Source organism: Pleurodeles waltl, chromosome 7 (genome assembly GCF_031143425.1).
Source record: "Pleurodeles waltl isolate 20211129_DDA chromosome 7, aPleWal1.hap1.20221129, whole genome shotgun sequence".
In the NCBI taxonomy this organism is placed as follows: domain Eukaryota; kingdom Metazoa; phylum Chordata; class Amphibia; order Caudata; family Salamandridae; genus Pleurodeles; species Pleurodeles waltl.
The window spans coordinates 1,465,727,037-1,465,742,428 of NC_090446.1; positions in this window are offsets into that span (position 1 = coordinate 1,465,727,037).

The following is a 15,392-nucleotide window of genomic DNA, read 5'->3' on the forward strand; positions in this document are numbered from 1 at the left end:
GTATTTGTAGACAGGAGGTCTTTAGAGGTTCTCATTTCACCACCACCATGGAGGGTTCAGGCCTAGTTCCAATCTCTCTTAACAATGGCCACAGATTTTCCAGTATTTCTTCCATTTCACTCTCACCTGCTGGAAGAGTCCCAAAGCAAGAGTCACAATCTGATCCTGTCTGCTATCCTAAAGCTGATGACTTCAAAACTTCCTGGCAGCCTTGGGTACTGGTGTGTATAGAAACATATACAGGGAGTGCAGAATTATTAGGCAAGTTGTATTTTTGAGGATTAATTTTATTATTGAACAACAACCATGTTCTCAATGAACCCAAAAAACTCATTAATATAAAAACTGAATATTTTTGGAAGTAGTTTTTAGTTTGTTTTTAGTTTTAGCTATGTTAGGGGGATATCTGTGTGTGCAGGTGACTATCACTGTGCATAATTATTAGGCAACTTAACAAAAAAAAATATATACCCATTTCAATTATTTATCATTACCAGTGAAACCAATATAACATCTCAACATTCACAAATATACATTTCTGACATTCAAAAACAAAACAAAAACAAATCAGTGACCAATATAGCCACCTTTCTTTGCAAGGACACTCAAAAGCCTGCCATCCATGGATTCTGTCAGTGTTTTGATCTGTTCACCATCAACATTGCGTGCAGCAGCAACCACAGCCTCCCAGACACTGTTCAGAGAGGTGTACTGTTTTCCCTCCTTGTAAATCTCACATTTGATGATGGACCACAGGTTCTCAATGGGGTTCAGATCAGGTGAACAAGGAGGCCATGTCATTAGATTTCCTTCTTTTATACCCTTTCTTGCCAGCCACGCTGTGGAGTACTTGGACGCGTGTGATGGAGCATTGTCCTGCATGAAAATCATGTTTTTCTTGAAGGATGCAGACTTCTTCCTGTACCACTGCTTGAAGAAGGTGTCTTCCAGGAACTGGCAGTAGGACTGGGAGTTGAGCTTGACTCCATCCTCAACCCGAAAAGGCCCCACAAGCTCATCTTTGATGATACCAGCCCAAACCAGTACTCCACCTCCACCTTGCTGGCGTCTGAGTCGGACTGGAGCTCTCTGCCCTTTACCAATCCAGCCACGGGCCCATCCATCTGGCCCATCAAGACTCACTCTCATTTCATCAGTCCATAAAACCTTAGAAAAATCAGTCTTGAGATATTTCTTGGCCCAGTCTTGACGTTTCAGCTTGTGTGTCTTGTTCAGTGGTGGTCGTCTTTCAGCCTTTCTTACCTTGGCCATGTCTCTGAGTATTGCACACCTTGTGCTTTTGGGCACTCCAGTGATGTTGCAGCTCTGAAATATGGCCAAACTGGTGGCAAGTGGCATCGTGGCAGCTGCACGCTTGACTTTTCTCAGTTCATGGGCAGTTATTTTGCGCCTTGGTTTTTCCACACGCTTCTTGCGACCGTGTTGACTATTTTAAATGAAACGCTTGATTGTTCGATGATCACGCTTCAGAAGCTTTGCATTTTTAAGAGTGCTGCATCCCTCTGCAAGATATCTCACTATTTTTGACTTTTCTGAGCCTGTCAAGTCCTTATTTTGACCCATTTTGCCAAAGGAAAGGAAGTTGCCTAATAATTATGCACACCTGATATAGGGTGTTGATGTCATTAGACCACATCCCTTCTCATTACAGAGATGCACATCACATAATATGCTTAATTGGTAGTAGGCTTTCGAGCCTATACAGCTTGGAGTAAGACAACATGCATAAAGAGGATGATGTGGTCAAAATACTCATTTGCCTAATAATTCTGCACTCCCTGTACATTGGAAGTTATAGACCGTGAACCTAGCTAGGAACTATTGCCCAAATATATAGTTTTGTGTGGGCACTCACATGATGCAACGTGAGCTCCAAGCCTCATAAAATCCTCCTTATTAGACAGCTTGACAAGCTTGGATTTGGACAGGAATCACTGCCTAATTTTAGCAAACGTTACTTCAGTTGTGGATTTGTCAGCCTCATGGCACCCCAGGAAAGTCTTTCAGAAGTATTACTGGATGTAGGTCATTCATTTGTTTGGCCTTAGGCTTTGAGAGGACCAACTCATAGAGGAGCATCCTTTGGTCTGTAAACTGCTGGTGCACATTATGTATTCCACTGACTGTTATTCCTCATCCTGGGATGTTAAACTAGTTCTGCAATTGTTCCAAATGTGACACAATAATTACTTCCTACTATTGCAAGGTAGGAGAGTCTGAAATCTGCTGATCAATCCAGAATATAAACTTTCAGGGCATTTCATTGCAACTGGTGGCTCATGCCTATTTGATGGAAGTGAGTGAGTGTAGTGAGTGAGCTTTAAACAAATGAGCCTCCAATGTTGCAATGAAATGCAGATTTTCATGACTAGAAGGATGAAGGAAAGTTCTGATTTTACTAAAGACATAGAGGCCAATATTATCCCTTCACTGTCTATACCTTGTCATTTATTTTGTTCCCCCTTTAAATATTTTAAACTACAAATGTTCTTTATTTTTTCCTTCAATTTTAGTTGATTCTCCTGATTCTGCCTGAGGATTCATCACAAGAGGACACGCACAATGCTCAAGCACAGCGGCGGCTCCTCCGCTATGTCCCCCACCCCCCACCAGCAGCCCCCGCCAGCAGAAGCAGCTGCAAATTGAAAAATAAGCAATGTTTATTATTGTTTTGTTTTTTAAGGGGCAGAACATGGGGGTGACAGGCAGGAAGGGGGGGTGGTGGTGTGTACTCCCCTCAGTGTGCATGTGTGTTTGACTGGCCGTTTCAGGATGGCCAGACCCACATGCGCACTGAGATCTCTCCAATGCGAGCTGTGTTGCCAGTTTGGCGACAGCAGGCAAAGGCTCCCAGTCTGCATGGGAGTGGAAAGCCAGAGCAATCAGGCCAATCCTAACGCTGCTTTCATGCTGCTAGCGTTAGGATTGGCCGCAGAGCAGGCTGGGAGCCTGTGCCTTGGAGCCTGCAGTGAGTGCAGGAAAGCAATAATGCAGCGCGATACGGAGGCGGGCGTGAGGTACGTTTTTTTTTTAATTCCTATTTTTGTAGTCCTTTTGTTTTGTGCCCCTGCCCCGCCACTTTACCCTAACAGGAGCCGCCACTGCTTAAGCATCCGGATTCCCGACCATTCCTGACGAGTCGTTTGGGGATTTATTCTGCTGTTTCTGTTGTGTTTCTTCTTCTGATTTTGAGCCTTTCATTCATGGAGTTTAAGTTCTCTTTGCATCACAAAAAGAGGCTGTTACTTTTGGGAGGCCACGCTCGTTACTCATCAGTGGTTTCACTTCCCCTCAAACTAGTGTTTGTGATGCAGGGTTTGCTGAGCAGTGTAGCTTTCGGTGATTCGTGGCTGCTAAAAAGAAAGTTGCAAGTTAAGAAAGCATAATATTCGCCTCCGTGGCTTTAATAACATCAGGACTTTCCTTCACTATTCTAGCTAGGAAAATCTGCATATACACCATTGCAGAAGACACTCAAAATACAGAACCTTATTACTGGGAATGGAACCTACAAGTTACACAAAGGTGTCTACTAATAGAACTTTAATCTGCTGAGCTTTCTATTATAGAAAAGCCTGCAGTGGCACAAAGACACACAGAAAACACAAACACCCAAATAAATGTCTCAAAGAGAGTTTTTAGCACTTCTATTGAATTTTCAAACCAGAGGGGAACTTCACTTTCAGATGAAACTAACAGGCCCAGAGCTTTGCATTGCTTTCATTAACATGACTGGAATCACAATATTTTTGAAAGCTATTCCATATTTACATAGCTCCCAAATGGACCTGTATCATGTGTGGCAACTTTTGCTGCCTGGGGTTTTAGCCAACAGCACAGTGCATGCTGGGAAATGTACTTGCACTTCTCCTGTTATAAATACAGGCTTAAAAGTGGCAGCCTGCAGACTGCTTGCTGAAGGTGTCAGAATATGGCAAGGATGAAGCACTTAGGCCAATATTTATACTTTTTTTTGCGCCGCATTTGCATAGTTTTTTGATGCAAAATTGGCGCAAACTTACAAAATACAATTGTATTTTGTAACTTTGCACTGTTTTTGCGTCAAAAAAGTACGCAAATGCGTGCTAAAAAAGTATAAATATGGGCCTTAAAAACTACAACAAATGCTAGCAAGTGGCTGAGAGGCGCTACAGGTTCATTTACAAACTATACATAATTGTAAGAGCTTAAACTATGAAAATAATAAAAACTAACATTTGCTAGGCGATCAGGGAAGTGTGAAAAACGACCTTCTGCTGACAGCAAAGGCAGTGTATTTACGAGACTCTATAGAGGGATTACTGAATACTTCAAAATAGAAAAACAGGTTGACACAGCAGGCCTGAGTGAAGGTGGCGAAAATCGCGGCTGTACATAATTCTGCGCTCGAAAGGAGTTCCGTGGGTGGTTCTCCACGTTAGTTCCTCTTTCTCTTTGTGCTGCAGGAAAATGCCTCAAACGATTGTTTTTGTGCAAGAAGTTGTCCGTTCGTTCAAAAAACAATCCTGCCTGTAACGCAGACACCCGTGCACCATGGTTCAAGGGTGCCTGCGTTACAGGCAGGCAGCACTCAAGTGGCCAGTGCAGGGAGAGAGCTGGGATGCATAATATCTTAGTAGATATGGCACATTTCTTCTCTCTCCCCGTCGCCAACACAGCACATATAGTTGTCTTGATGTGTTGCATGTCTTTTTGATAAATCTGTCCCCAATTGTCTCCAAAGTTCACAATTATCACCTCAGTGCGTTAATAGCTCCTCCAGAACAGGTTTTTGTTTTATATTCTGGTACATGTATTCCTGAGCACCTCACTCCAGCTCACTATAGACGTGTTTCAGTCCTGGGCTTTTCACCTCCAGTTCACTGAGTTATTGTTAGTCTAATTAGTTCAACTGAAGCAAATAAGACTACAATACCCAGAATGCATTCGGATATCAAACAAATGCCAAGGACTGGCAACAGTAACCAAAATGAACCGGAAGAAAGTGGTCATCCTATGTTTAACCCATTATAAAACCAGGGCGACAGCCCCAGAGTGCAAAGCTGAGACCTGGAATGAACGAACACACGTCCACCCCTAGCTATTCCACTGTTTATTGAGAGAATTAGAAAACAGAGGAAGAAGAAATACTAAGGATGAAGAGAGGAGCATCGCTGAGCCGGGATTATGTAATGCTGTCTCACCCTCCTCCATGACAAGCTCTAGGAAAACACATTGGGGGGACCCCATCACTGCAGGCCCAGAGAGGAAGTGATGCAGAGAAGGGGCACGATCTGATCTCTCACCTTATCACTTCCAGGCAGTCTCTGTTTTTGCAGACTGTTTGATAGTTTATCTACTCTCTGCTCTCTTTAGTTTCACTTAAAAAGCTGGTGCAATCATATTTTCTACCTAACTTGATGTGTAATTTGAGCAGGGTAGCTTATTACTACCATACACATATTATTTCAAGTACTGAATCTGTAGTACATAATTTAAAAAAGGGTATCAGTGCTCTAAAGTATCCCAGCTCCATGCATTAGTAGCTCATCCAGTCCAGGTTTTACCTTTGCATTTAACCCATTTTAAAAGCATGAATTTAAGTCCAACAAAGCAAAGCAAACACCTGAAATGAATGAGCTGGGACCTGCGAGCATTGGGGTGTCCTCTGGTGTTTTCTAATGGACCACCCTCCCACTTTACAGTCCCATACGCCCTTCCAAGAATATGAAACAAGTCTCCGCAGCAGTGCTTAATTTGAGCGGGTGACTGTAGGTGAAGCGCAATGGCACTCAATTTTGGGTCCCGGCACTTAATTTTCCTTAACGAACATTTCCAGAGAGCAAACGAGGGAATAACGCACAAAGGGGAAAGAAGAAGAAAGATGGAAAACCCGTCACAAAGGTAAAAAGCAGAGACCAAGAGTGGGAAAATTGGGGGGTGCCTGGTAGTCGATTAAAGAGGCATGGGGTGAATTCCAGACTATGGAGCCTTGGTATTCAGCGCGCTGGGGCCGCCAGCTGTTGGCTTCTGAACAGACCTTGGGCAACGGCACTCATTCTTTTACAAATTAAGCATTGTCTGAGCTCTCATGTTTGCCAATCCTATACTTGACTTGCTAATGCAGTCTAGATTTTTTCCTTTGTATTCTGGAACTTGTAGTATTAGATGTTCCATTATAAATTCAGAACAAGTACCAGAACTCAAAGAAAAACCTGGACTGGACGATGTGTTTAAACACATTGTGCTGGGAAACAAGTAATCTCTTGTGTCAGTGCAGCTGGGGGTCTCAGGCTCCTCGACCAACCAAGACCTACCAGCAGGCGTGCATCTGCAGGACGCCTCTAAGTACTGAGTCATATCTTTTTAGAAAACAGTAAGGCCCAGATTTATATCAATAATACGGCGTGCCATGGCACACGTTAGGATCAATACCCTCATAATTTCTGACACTGTTGTGGTAATTTACAGGATTAACGCCAAAAATATTGGCGCTAATCATGCAAAGTACATAGAGGCCCATTATATATAATTGTGTGCCCCAAATTAATGCCTCCACTGAGCAGGTGTTAAAAATGAGGAGAAAAATGGCACAGTGGAATCTCATAGATTCCACTGCACCATTTTCTTGGCCTTTTAATGGAGGAACGCACCCTTGCATACATTATGTCTGGCGCAGGCATAATGTGGCGCAAGGGTTCACAAAGTGGCGCAATGCGTGCATTGCACCACTATGTAAATTTTGTGCTTTTTTTTTTTCCAACCTAACGCCACATTAGCGTAGAAAAAATGATGCTAATGTGATGCTAGGTGGCGCTAGGCCCTTCTTAAGTTTAGGCCTCAATTTTCAATGAGGAAAATATATTAATGACATTATTTATTCACATTCAAGAGATACAAGGTGGATTTCAATTAATATAAATTGAATGACCACCTTCAAGACAGCCCTCCCCAATATGTTTTATTAAAAAAGAACATGACATATTTTAAAATGTTTAAAAATACGTCATTTGGTGTTGTGAGAAGAGGTAAACACAGGTCAATGGCTCCCCTTTACTTCCCAGTGCCCCAGGGTGTGAAAGGTGTGTGTGTTTAGGGGGTGGCCTAATCCTCAACTTCCCCAAAGCTACTCATTTTAATATGCATGTTAGTCCCTTTGTTGTTTTATTTACTCCCCTTATAGTTTTTTACCACTGTAATATTCAATGCTTAATTTGTGCTTGTTGTTTCCGGTGCTGAGCACCGGCACTTATTTGTGAGAGCCGGGCCTTATTCTTATGCCCCAAGCATTTGCTGCGAGCAAAAGACACATATGTGAAAGACGGAAGAAGGAAAAACTAAAAAGCGTCATAAAGAGAGAAAGTAGAAAGTTGCAGGTTGAGCTGAAGGGGCAGGGGTGGCCGTAAATGGATCGAAGAGGCCCGAGATGACTTCAGAATTACGCTGCCTCAGTATTGAGTGTTGGCAGATTTAATTACAGCAGCCTCGTGTTTAAGAGAAGGGCTTTGAGCACCGGCACCTCTTAATTTACAAATTAAGCACTGGTAATATTGCTCTTGATTTTACACTTTGAAATACATCAATTCGAATTCTAGGCCTGTGATATGCTGTTCAGGGTTTTATTTCGGTACAACTAATTTAAAGAGAAATTCCAGGTGCAGAAATTGACACATTTAGAATATGGAGGGCAGAGTTTCTCTAAATCCACCGTTTAAGGTAATTGGCTCTTTGGTACACTGCATGGCGATGACAGTTCTTCAGAACCTCTCGGAAATATACCCCACCAAAGTAGAGTGGAGTACCCATTTCATATCCCAGGTATACCGTACTGCTCTTCACACTCCAAAAAACACAGTGTGAAGAGAGAAACGGGGTGTTCCGAGTAAAGACCGACATCAAAATGCCGCTTGAACATAATCTTCTGGTCCAAATATTTTGACTACAAAAATATAATTGACAAAAGTATCGAATATAAATATATTGGCTTTTTTTCTCTGTTACACAAATATCGAAGTTTAAAATATTGTTTGCTATAATATTATTTCTTATGACGTTGTATTATCGTATTTTATTACGTTATGATTTATTCATATATTTCATCATGAAAGTTATTTTCAAATGCTATTATAGTGAAGTATAATTCTCTTTTGGGTTATTGGGGCTACTGGTTCTTCAGGGATTAGCTGGTGAAGCGTTTTAAAGTATATATCAAATAATGTTAACTAATAAGTATTTAAATGTTTTAATTATTGATTAGTTTTCATGTTTAATAATTTATTTAATTAATTTCTTGATTTCATTTTCAGACTGTATGGTTTATCGGGGAATCCAGTGAGTAGAGTTTTAACTAAAATATATGTTAATTAATATTATTTAATTTGTGTATAAATTATGCTTATTGGTGTTTAATTTATTTTTTATTATGCTTGCATATTTTTGAATTATTATGTATTTGATTTTTAAATAAATGTTATATTATTTTGTGAGTATTGTTTTATGTAAAAGAAGTATCATTAACTAATTAATTATTTTGAATTTATATCATTATTTTTATTACTTTTCTTTTAAATTTAGGAATATTTAGATGGGATTGAGGGGGTACACATTATTTATTTATTGATTTGAAAAGATTATTTACAAGTCCTAAAATATTAATAATTTTTACAAACATATTTTTAATTACTTAATAAAATGTAAATATATTTGATAGATTTTTGTTTAAAAAGTTTTTATTTAGATTTCTGAAATGAATTTCGATTGGGAAGCTATATTTTTTGAGTGTTTAGTTACCTTTTATTTTTAATAATGAATAATACAGGGGGTGCCTGAGGCACCAAAGATGGCGGCAGCAGCTTGAAGGAGCACCCGCTGCCACTAGCTTAATCCTGTAAACACAGCGCTGCTGGAAATCATCCAAGCCCCCCGATGGCCCAGGTGCCCCTCTCCAAACTCCCCCAAGCGCAGCCAGCAGACCCCAGAGGCTAATTTCTTCCTCACTCCTGTCGTGTAGGAGACACAAGACATGGAGGTCTAAACCGCATGCCAGGCCACAATTCTTCTGTGCCTCAGAGGGACCCAGCATCTGCGCTGTAACTGTGCAGTGCTGCTGGATGGCAGCATGCAGTGTCATGGCTGATGTCTTGCTCCTGCTCCCCACCCGCACACACTGGGGCTCAAATAATCGCCTTGGATGCTGAGCGACGCGCCTGGGCACAACCCAATGCTCTTCTTCTTCCAGAGGCCAGAAAAGGGTGCTTGATGTGATGGGCGCAGGCCAGATGCTCTTCTTTTCCCGGTGGCTGATGGCCTTTGACTGGATTGTGTGAGGTGGCCCAGTGGGGCACTGGTGGCACACTTCCTCCCAGTACCGCATGGACTTTGCAGTGCGGTGGATTGGCTGTGGGACATATACAGTGCCTCTGAGGTGTGAGTGATTGTCATTACTTCTTCCCCTGGCCTTCCAATCACTGCAAGACTCCCTCATTTCCTCTTTTTTGGGCCTGTGGACCGGCCATACGTTGGGCTGCACATGCTCCCCTATTGAGGGGTCTAGAGGTAAGGCAGGTCCACTAAGGCACCAGGAACATCCCTCTTTCACAAACTACATTGGACCACTCGGGAACTATTGACACCTACTGAGCTAACTGCTCTTTGCTAGTACTCTACCACGTGATTAAATAAAACTCTGGATTGCCATCCTCCTGCTGCCCGACACTGCTTTAGCCCCTACCCCCGATGGCTCATGCCCCCTGCTCTGCCCTGGGTAGGGAAAGGTGGGTCAGGACCGGGGTCACGTCAACTACCGAGATCTTACTGTATGACAATCTTCCCGTTTTACATCCTACATGCTACGAGACCACCATTTTGAGAACAGAGCATATGCAGAACGCACAGCACACGCAAGTGCGCATGACAACCTATGGCCAGTTCCTGCCTTACAACACACACTGAGGCAAGATCGTGCCCTGCCACATCCAGTGACACTTGAGACACTCCTGAAGGTGATTATGGTCTCCCAAGCTGCACTGGAAGTTGATGTGCTGACTACAGATTTCGTTTTCCTTCGAGAAAAAAAAAAAAAAGCTCACAAACTGCCCCATTGACACTCTTAATCCTCACGCTCAGGACCTCTCACAGTGCACTGTGCATGTACTGGATTGCTTTAAAATATTGGAAGGCATACTTGAAGATGCAAAAGGGTGGCCTCGCCGTAATAATATTTGTTTGATGGGGCTCCTGGAAGGGACAAAAGGTGAGGATCCCCCTCATTTAATGGAAGACTGTCTCAGGACGCTGGTGGCCCGAGCTTCCTTATCCTCCTGTTTTGTGGTTGAAAGACTGTATAGGGTCCCAGCCCGATGCTCACCACCTGAAACAACCTCGAGGCCTTCTTTGATAATGCGGCTGCTTAATTTTAAAGACTGCAATCTGATAGTGTCTGAAGCCTGGAAAAAAGACCAAATCCGAGTTGATAATGCAAAAGTTATGGTCTTTCCAGACTATGCTCCTTCTGTGCACCGTAAGCACTCTTCTTTCATGCAGGTGAAATGGAGGCTGTGTTCCCTGGAATACAAATGTGCTTTACTTTTTCCAACTAAACTACAAGTCATGGCCAATCAGCATTCCCACTTTTTCATTGAATTGGAATCAGCTTGAGACTGGCTGAAGGGTCAGACGAGCTCGCCACCACCCACTTCACTGATTGCAACATCTCAGGATCCCCCTCATAAATAGGGTCTCAGAGACAGTCGTGGACTGTGCCCCTGGAACCAGCGCCACAGTGGTCCCCAACACTCCGAGACCCAGCAGGGACAACAGAGTACAGTTAAAGTGCTGGCATCATTACATCATTACAGGACTTATCAGCCTTTCCTTGATTGTCACTATCTGGATTCAGCACTTCCTGTAATGATGCCTCCTCAGGAACACTTGACTTGGACACAATGGACAACCGGGTGATCACAGCGCAAATGGCAGATGACTTGCTCTAGTCCCCCTTCATATGCAGCCCCTACCATTCAATTTCCTTCAGTTTGCTCACTATAGCTAATAGTTCCTGACCCCTCCTCCCTCAGGGACAACGCTTGCACATTGCTACCTTGTGAATGCCCTTACTTGGGGGCTCAACGATATCCACTCCTTTTGTCTACTCAACTGGATACCCCCTTGCGACTATTGAGTGCTGGCTATCATTTTCCCCCTTGCCTTTCCTTCGGACTACAAAGTGGGCCTACAGTTCTTTCCACTGTTAGGCCTCACCCTCTCCACTATCTTCCCCCTGACTCGTCTTAGCCAAGGAACTAGTTTTATGGGGTTATGTTTTTGGATTTGGTTTTCTCGTGGGGAGTTATTTTGATGGAGGTTCCTTCCACACAGCTAGTTTATACAACTAGGCCATCAAGACCAAGCCTGCAGACCTCGTTCTGAATGCTCCTGTCTTGATCTGATTGGCATTCATTCTGAGGCTACCTGGTCCACTTACTCATACCCTTGACATCTGAGTATAAAATACTGATGTGGAATGTTAGAGGGATGAATTCTCCCCCCCCCCATAAAAGCCACAAAAACCATTTCACATTAACCCGATGGAAAGAACATATAGCCATCCTACGAGAAATTCAATTACTAGCTCCTGGGGTCCCTGAGCATTGTAATGCATGGTGAGGCTAGGTATTTCGGACCAGTTTTTCCGCTTACGCAAGAAGACTGTGTTGGAAGCTGGCTCTGTATATACTATACCAAAGTACGGTATAATGTGCACAGAGTCCAGTGGATCCCCAGAGGCTTTACAGAGGCTAAAGTAGATAATACTAATGCTCTCTTTTGTGGTACTGTGGTCGAGCAGAAAGGCTTATCAGAGGGTAGTGTTAAGCATTTGTTGTACACACACAGCCAAGAAGTGAGGCATACACTCAATGACTAACTCCAGGCCAATATTTTATAGATTAAAAATATACTTTGTAACTTTATTTCTAAAACCAAAAGGATCTTTGTTGCAGATAAGTACAGTTTCAAGAATGTATCACTTTTAGGTATCCAATGCACTTTGTTTAGAATTCACAAAGTAAAACAGTTTGCAGGTAAGGAATGCTTTTCAGTTTCAAAAGTGGACACAGTGCAATTTCTCATTAAAAGCAATGCAATCCTAGAGGAGGAAAAGTAACAATACAATTCACAGGTAAGTACATGCCTTACAATCCCAGTCTTCAGGGGTTAAGGTGTCCAGAGGGCAAAGTTTAGGGAGATACCAAGAGTACACCACCAGCAACATGGGGCCGGCCGGGTGCAGAGGTCAAAATTGGTGCTGGGCACCCAATGGAATCCTATGGCGAAAGGGGGCACTCAGACAGAAACTGCTATCAGGTAAATACCTGAGACTTCAGGGCACAGCCCTGGGGAGTTTAGATCAGCACTGGGGGGACTAAACGTCAGCATGAAACACAAACCCTCAGCGGCACAGGGATTGCCAGGTGCAGGGTGCAAACACAGCACCAGGCGCAGGGGTGGCTCCTCCATAACAGCAGAGGAGCGTTGCCTCTCCCGCTGGCAGCGGCAGCTGCAGCTGCAAAAAGGATAATAAACATAGTTTCCTTTTCTTTGAAAGGGGCGGGCCACAGGGGTGACGTGCACCGAGGGGGAGTGCGTCCCCCTCAAAGCGCATGTATGTTTGGCCGGCTGTCTCGGGCCGGCCAAACACACATGCGCACAGGGCTCTCCCCAGCCAGGGCGCTCACAGCCAATCAGCATCAGGATTGGCCGGAGGGCAGGCTGGAAGCCTGTGCCTGCGTGCAGCGATGACGTGGGAGAGAGGAACGGGGCTCGGCGGAGGAGGTATGTTTTTTAAAATTATATTTTAAAATGTAAATGTATTAATACCACCGTGCGCCTCCCTGCCCCGCCACCCGGAATCTCTGCAAGCTGCGATTGGTCAGGCACCCAATACTTTTCAATAAGGGAACCCCGGGGGTCACAAAGATACTGCCAGGGTTGTCCAGGGAGTCGACTGAAGAAAACCAACTGCTGGACAGGTAGGTAGAGAGCCCACTGGACATTGCTGGATCATTGGTTGGGTTCCTCCAAAGCCAGGAGGCTGCGGGTGCAGGGGTACCTGTAGGAGTCAAGAAATCTTCACCAGAGCCATTTGCGGTCAGGAGGTCCTCTGGATTTAGGCTGCAGGCATCATAGTGTTGGTCAGGAGGGGTCAACCCATGGTGGACTTAAGGTCAGAATCACCTGACCTTCTCTGGACCAGTGGGCCACCTGGACATGGGCCGTGGGTGTCGGGTGTAGAGTGGGCAGGACTCACAGATCCGGGTAGTTCTGCAGTCTTTTTTGAGGTTTCTTTGTTGACAGGGCTGCTGCTCTGGCGATCTTGGTCCTTAGGTAGGCAAGCAGTCCTCTGGAGGTTTGTGGAGGTCGCTGGTCCTGCAGGACAAGTCGTCTTCTTGTAGCAGGATTCTTGAAGCTGCAGACAGGTGGGTAGGGCTGGGGCCAAGCCAATTGTCATCTGGAGTCTTCTCTGCTGGTGCAGCTTTTCAGTTCTCCTTCTTCTTGTTAGGTCACCAGGAATCTGAAGAGCAAGCTTCAGGGGTGTCCCTAGTACTAGATGTAGGGGCGTGACAAAGGTCAGAGTGCAGTAGCCAATGGCTACTGCCCCTGAGGGTGGCTACAGCCTTCCTGTGCCCACTTCCTTAGGGGAGGGGGACACATTCCTAACCTTATTGGTTTTCTTCCTCTAAAACAAGATGGAGGAGGGGGTTCACCTCAGCTCTGGGCACCCTAGGGGTGGTCCAGCTGAGGTGGTCACTCCTCCTTATGTTTACTAATTTTCCCACTGGACCTGCCGCCAAAAGTGGTGCTTGGCCCTGGGGGTGGGCATCTCCACTAGCTGTAGTGCCCTGGGGCAGTGTAACCCGAGGCAGGAGCCTTTGAGGCAACCACCAAGTGTTGCAGGAGGGAGGTGTGTAGCACCTCCACCCAGAGCAGGATTTGTCCGTGACCCCAGAGAGCACAAAGGCTCTCACCCCATGGGGTCAGAAACTTGTCTGCTAGTGGCAGGCTGGCACAGACCGGTCAGCCTCACACTAGAGGGTTGGGTGAAAAACAGGGGTCATCTCTAAGATGCCCTCTGTGTGTATTTTTAAATACATCCAACACTGGCATCTGTGTGGGTTTATTGAGCTCAGAGGTTTGATACTAAACTTGCCAGTCTTCAGTGAAGCCATCATGTGGCTGTGGAGTAATGACAAGCTCCCAGCCAATGTCCTCAAATGGCCACACTGCACTTACAATGTCTAAGAATGGACTTAGACACTGTAGGGGCATATTGCTCATGCAGCTATGCCCTCACCTGTGGTATAGTACGCCATGCCTTAAGGCTGTAAGGCCTGTTAGAGGGGTGACTTGCCTATGCCGCAGGCAGTGGTTTGTGGGCATGGCACACAGAGAGGGATGCCATGTCGACTTTACCTTTTTCTCCCCACCAACACACACAATCTGCAATGGCAGTGTGCATGTGTTTGGTGAGGGGTCCCTTAGGGTGGCATAGTATATGCTGCAGCCCCTTTGAGGTCCTCTCTAAACACAGAGCCCTTGGCACCACTGGTACCTTTTACAAGGGACGTATCTATGTGCTAGAGGTGTGCCAATTGTAGAAACAATGGTACAGTTTTAGGGAAAGAACACAGGTGCTGAAGCTTGGTTAGCAGGATCCCAGCACACACTCAGTCAAGTTAAATCAGCATCAAATATCAGGCAAAAAGTGGGGGGAGGGTGTACTGTAACAAGGGGCCAGTTTCTCACAGAGTGGTGCTTAAAGTGGAAGCCACCAAAATCGATATAGACGGCCATTATGCCTTGCTGCGGGCAGATTGGGCGGCTCTCCCTTGGTTCTCAGGGGCATTAATGCCCCACATGTAGCCCAGACCAACTTTTGGTCCACTTTATCAGACTGTTTGCTTGACTGGGCCAGGATGCCCTGGATGCTGGGAGGAAACTTTAAGTATGTGTTAGATACATCTCTTGACCGTCTTATACCCCCTTCCTACAATCCTCGGCTATCCCAGAAGCGAAAGCCCTCCAAGCATGGCTCGAAGGATGGCAACTTGCTGACATTTGGGACTTGAAATGTTTTCACCAGAGAGATTACTTCTATTACTCTCCAGTTCACCATAGCCACCTTAGGATAGATAGGTTTGTAGGCACCCCAGACATACACCCTTGTATAATGGCTATCTCCTACTGGGCTAAAACGCTGTTGGATCATATCCCTCTACAGATCAATTTAACTTGGTGGCGGTGCCTGGCAGGAATTGCTACCTGGCATTTGCAGACAACATCATTTGATGACGATGTGTTTCGCCAATCCTTATATGGTCATATTAATTTTTATT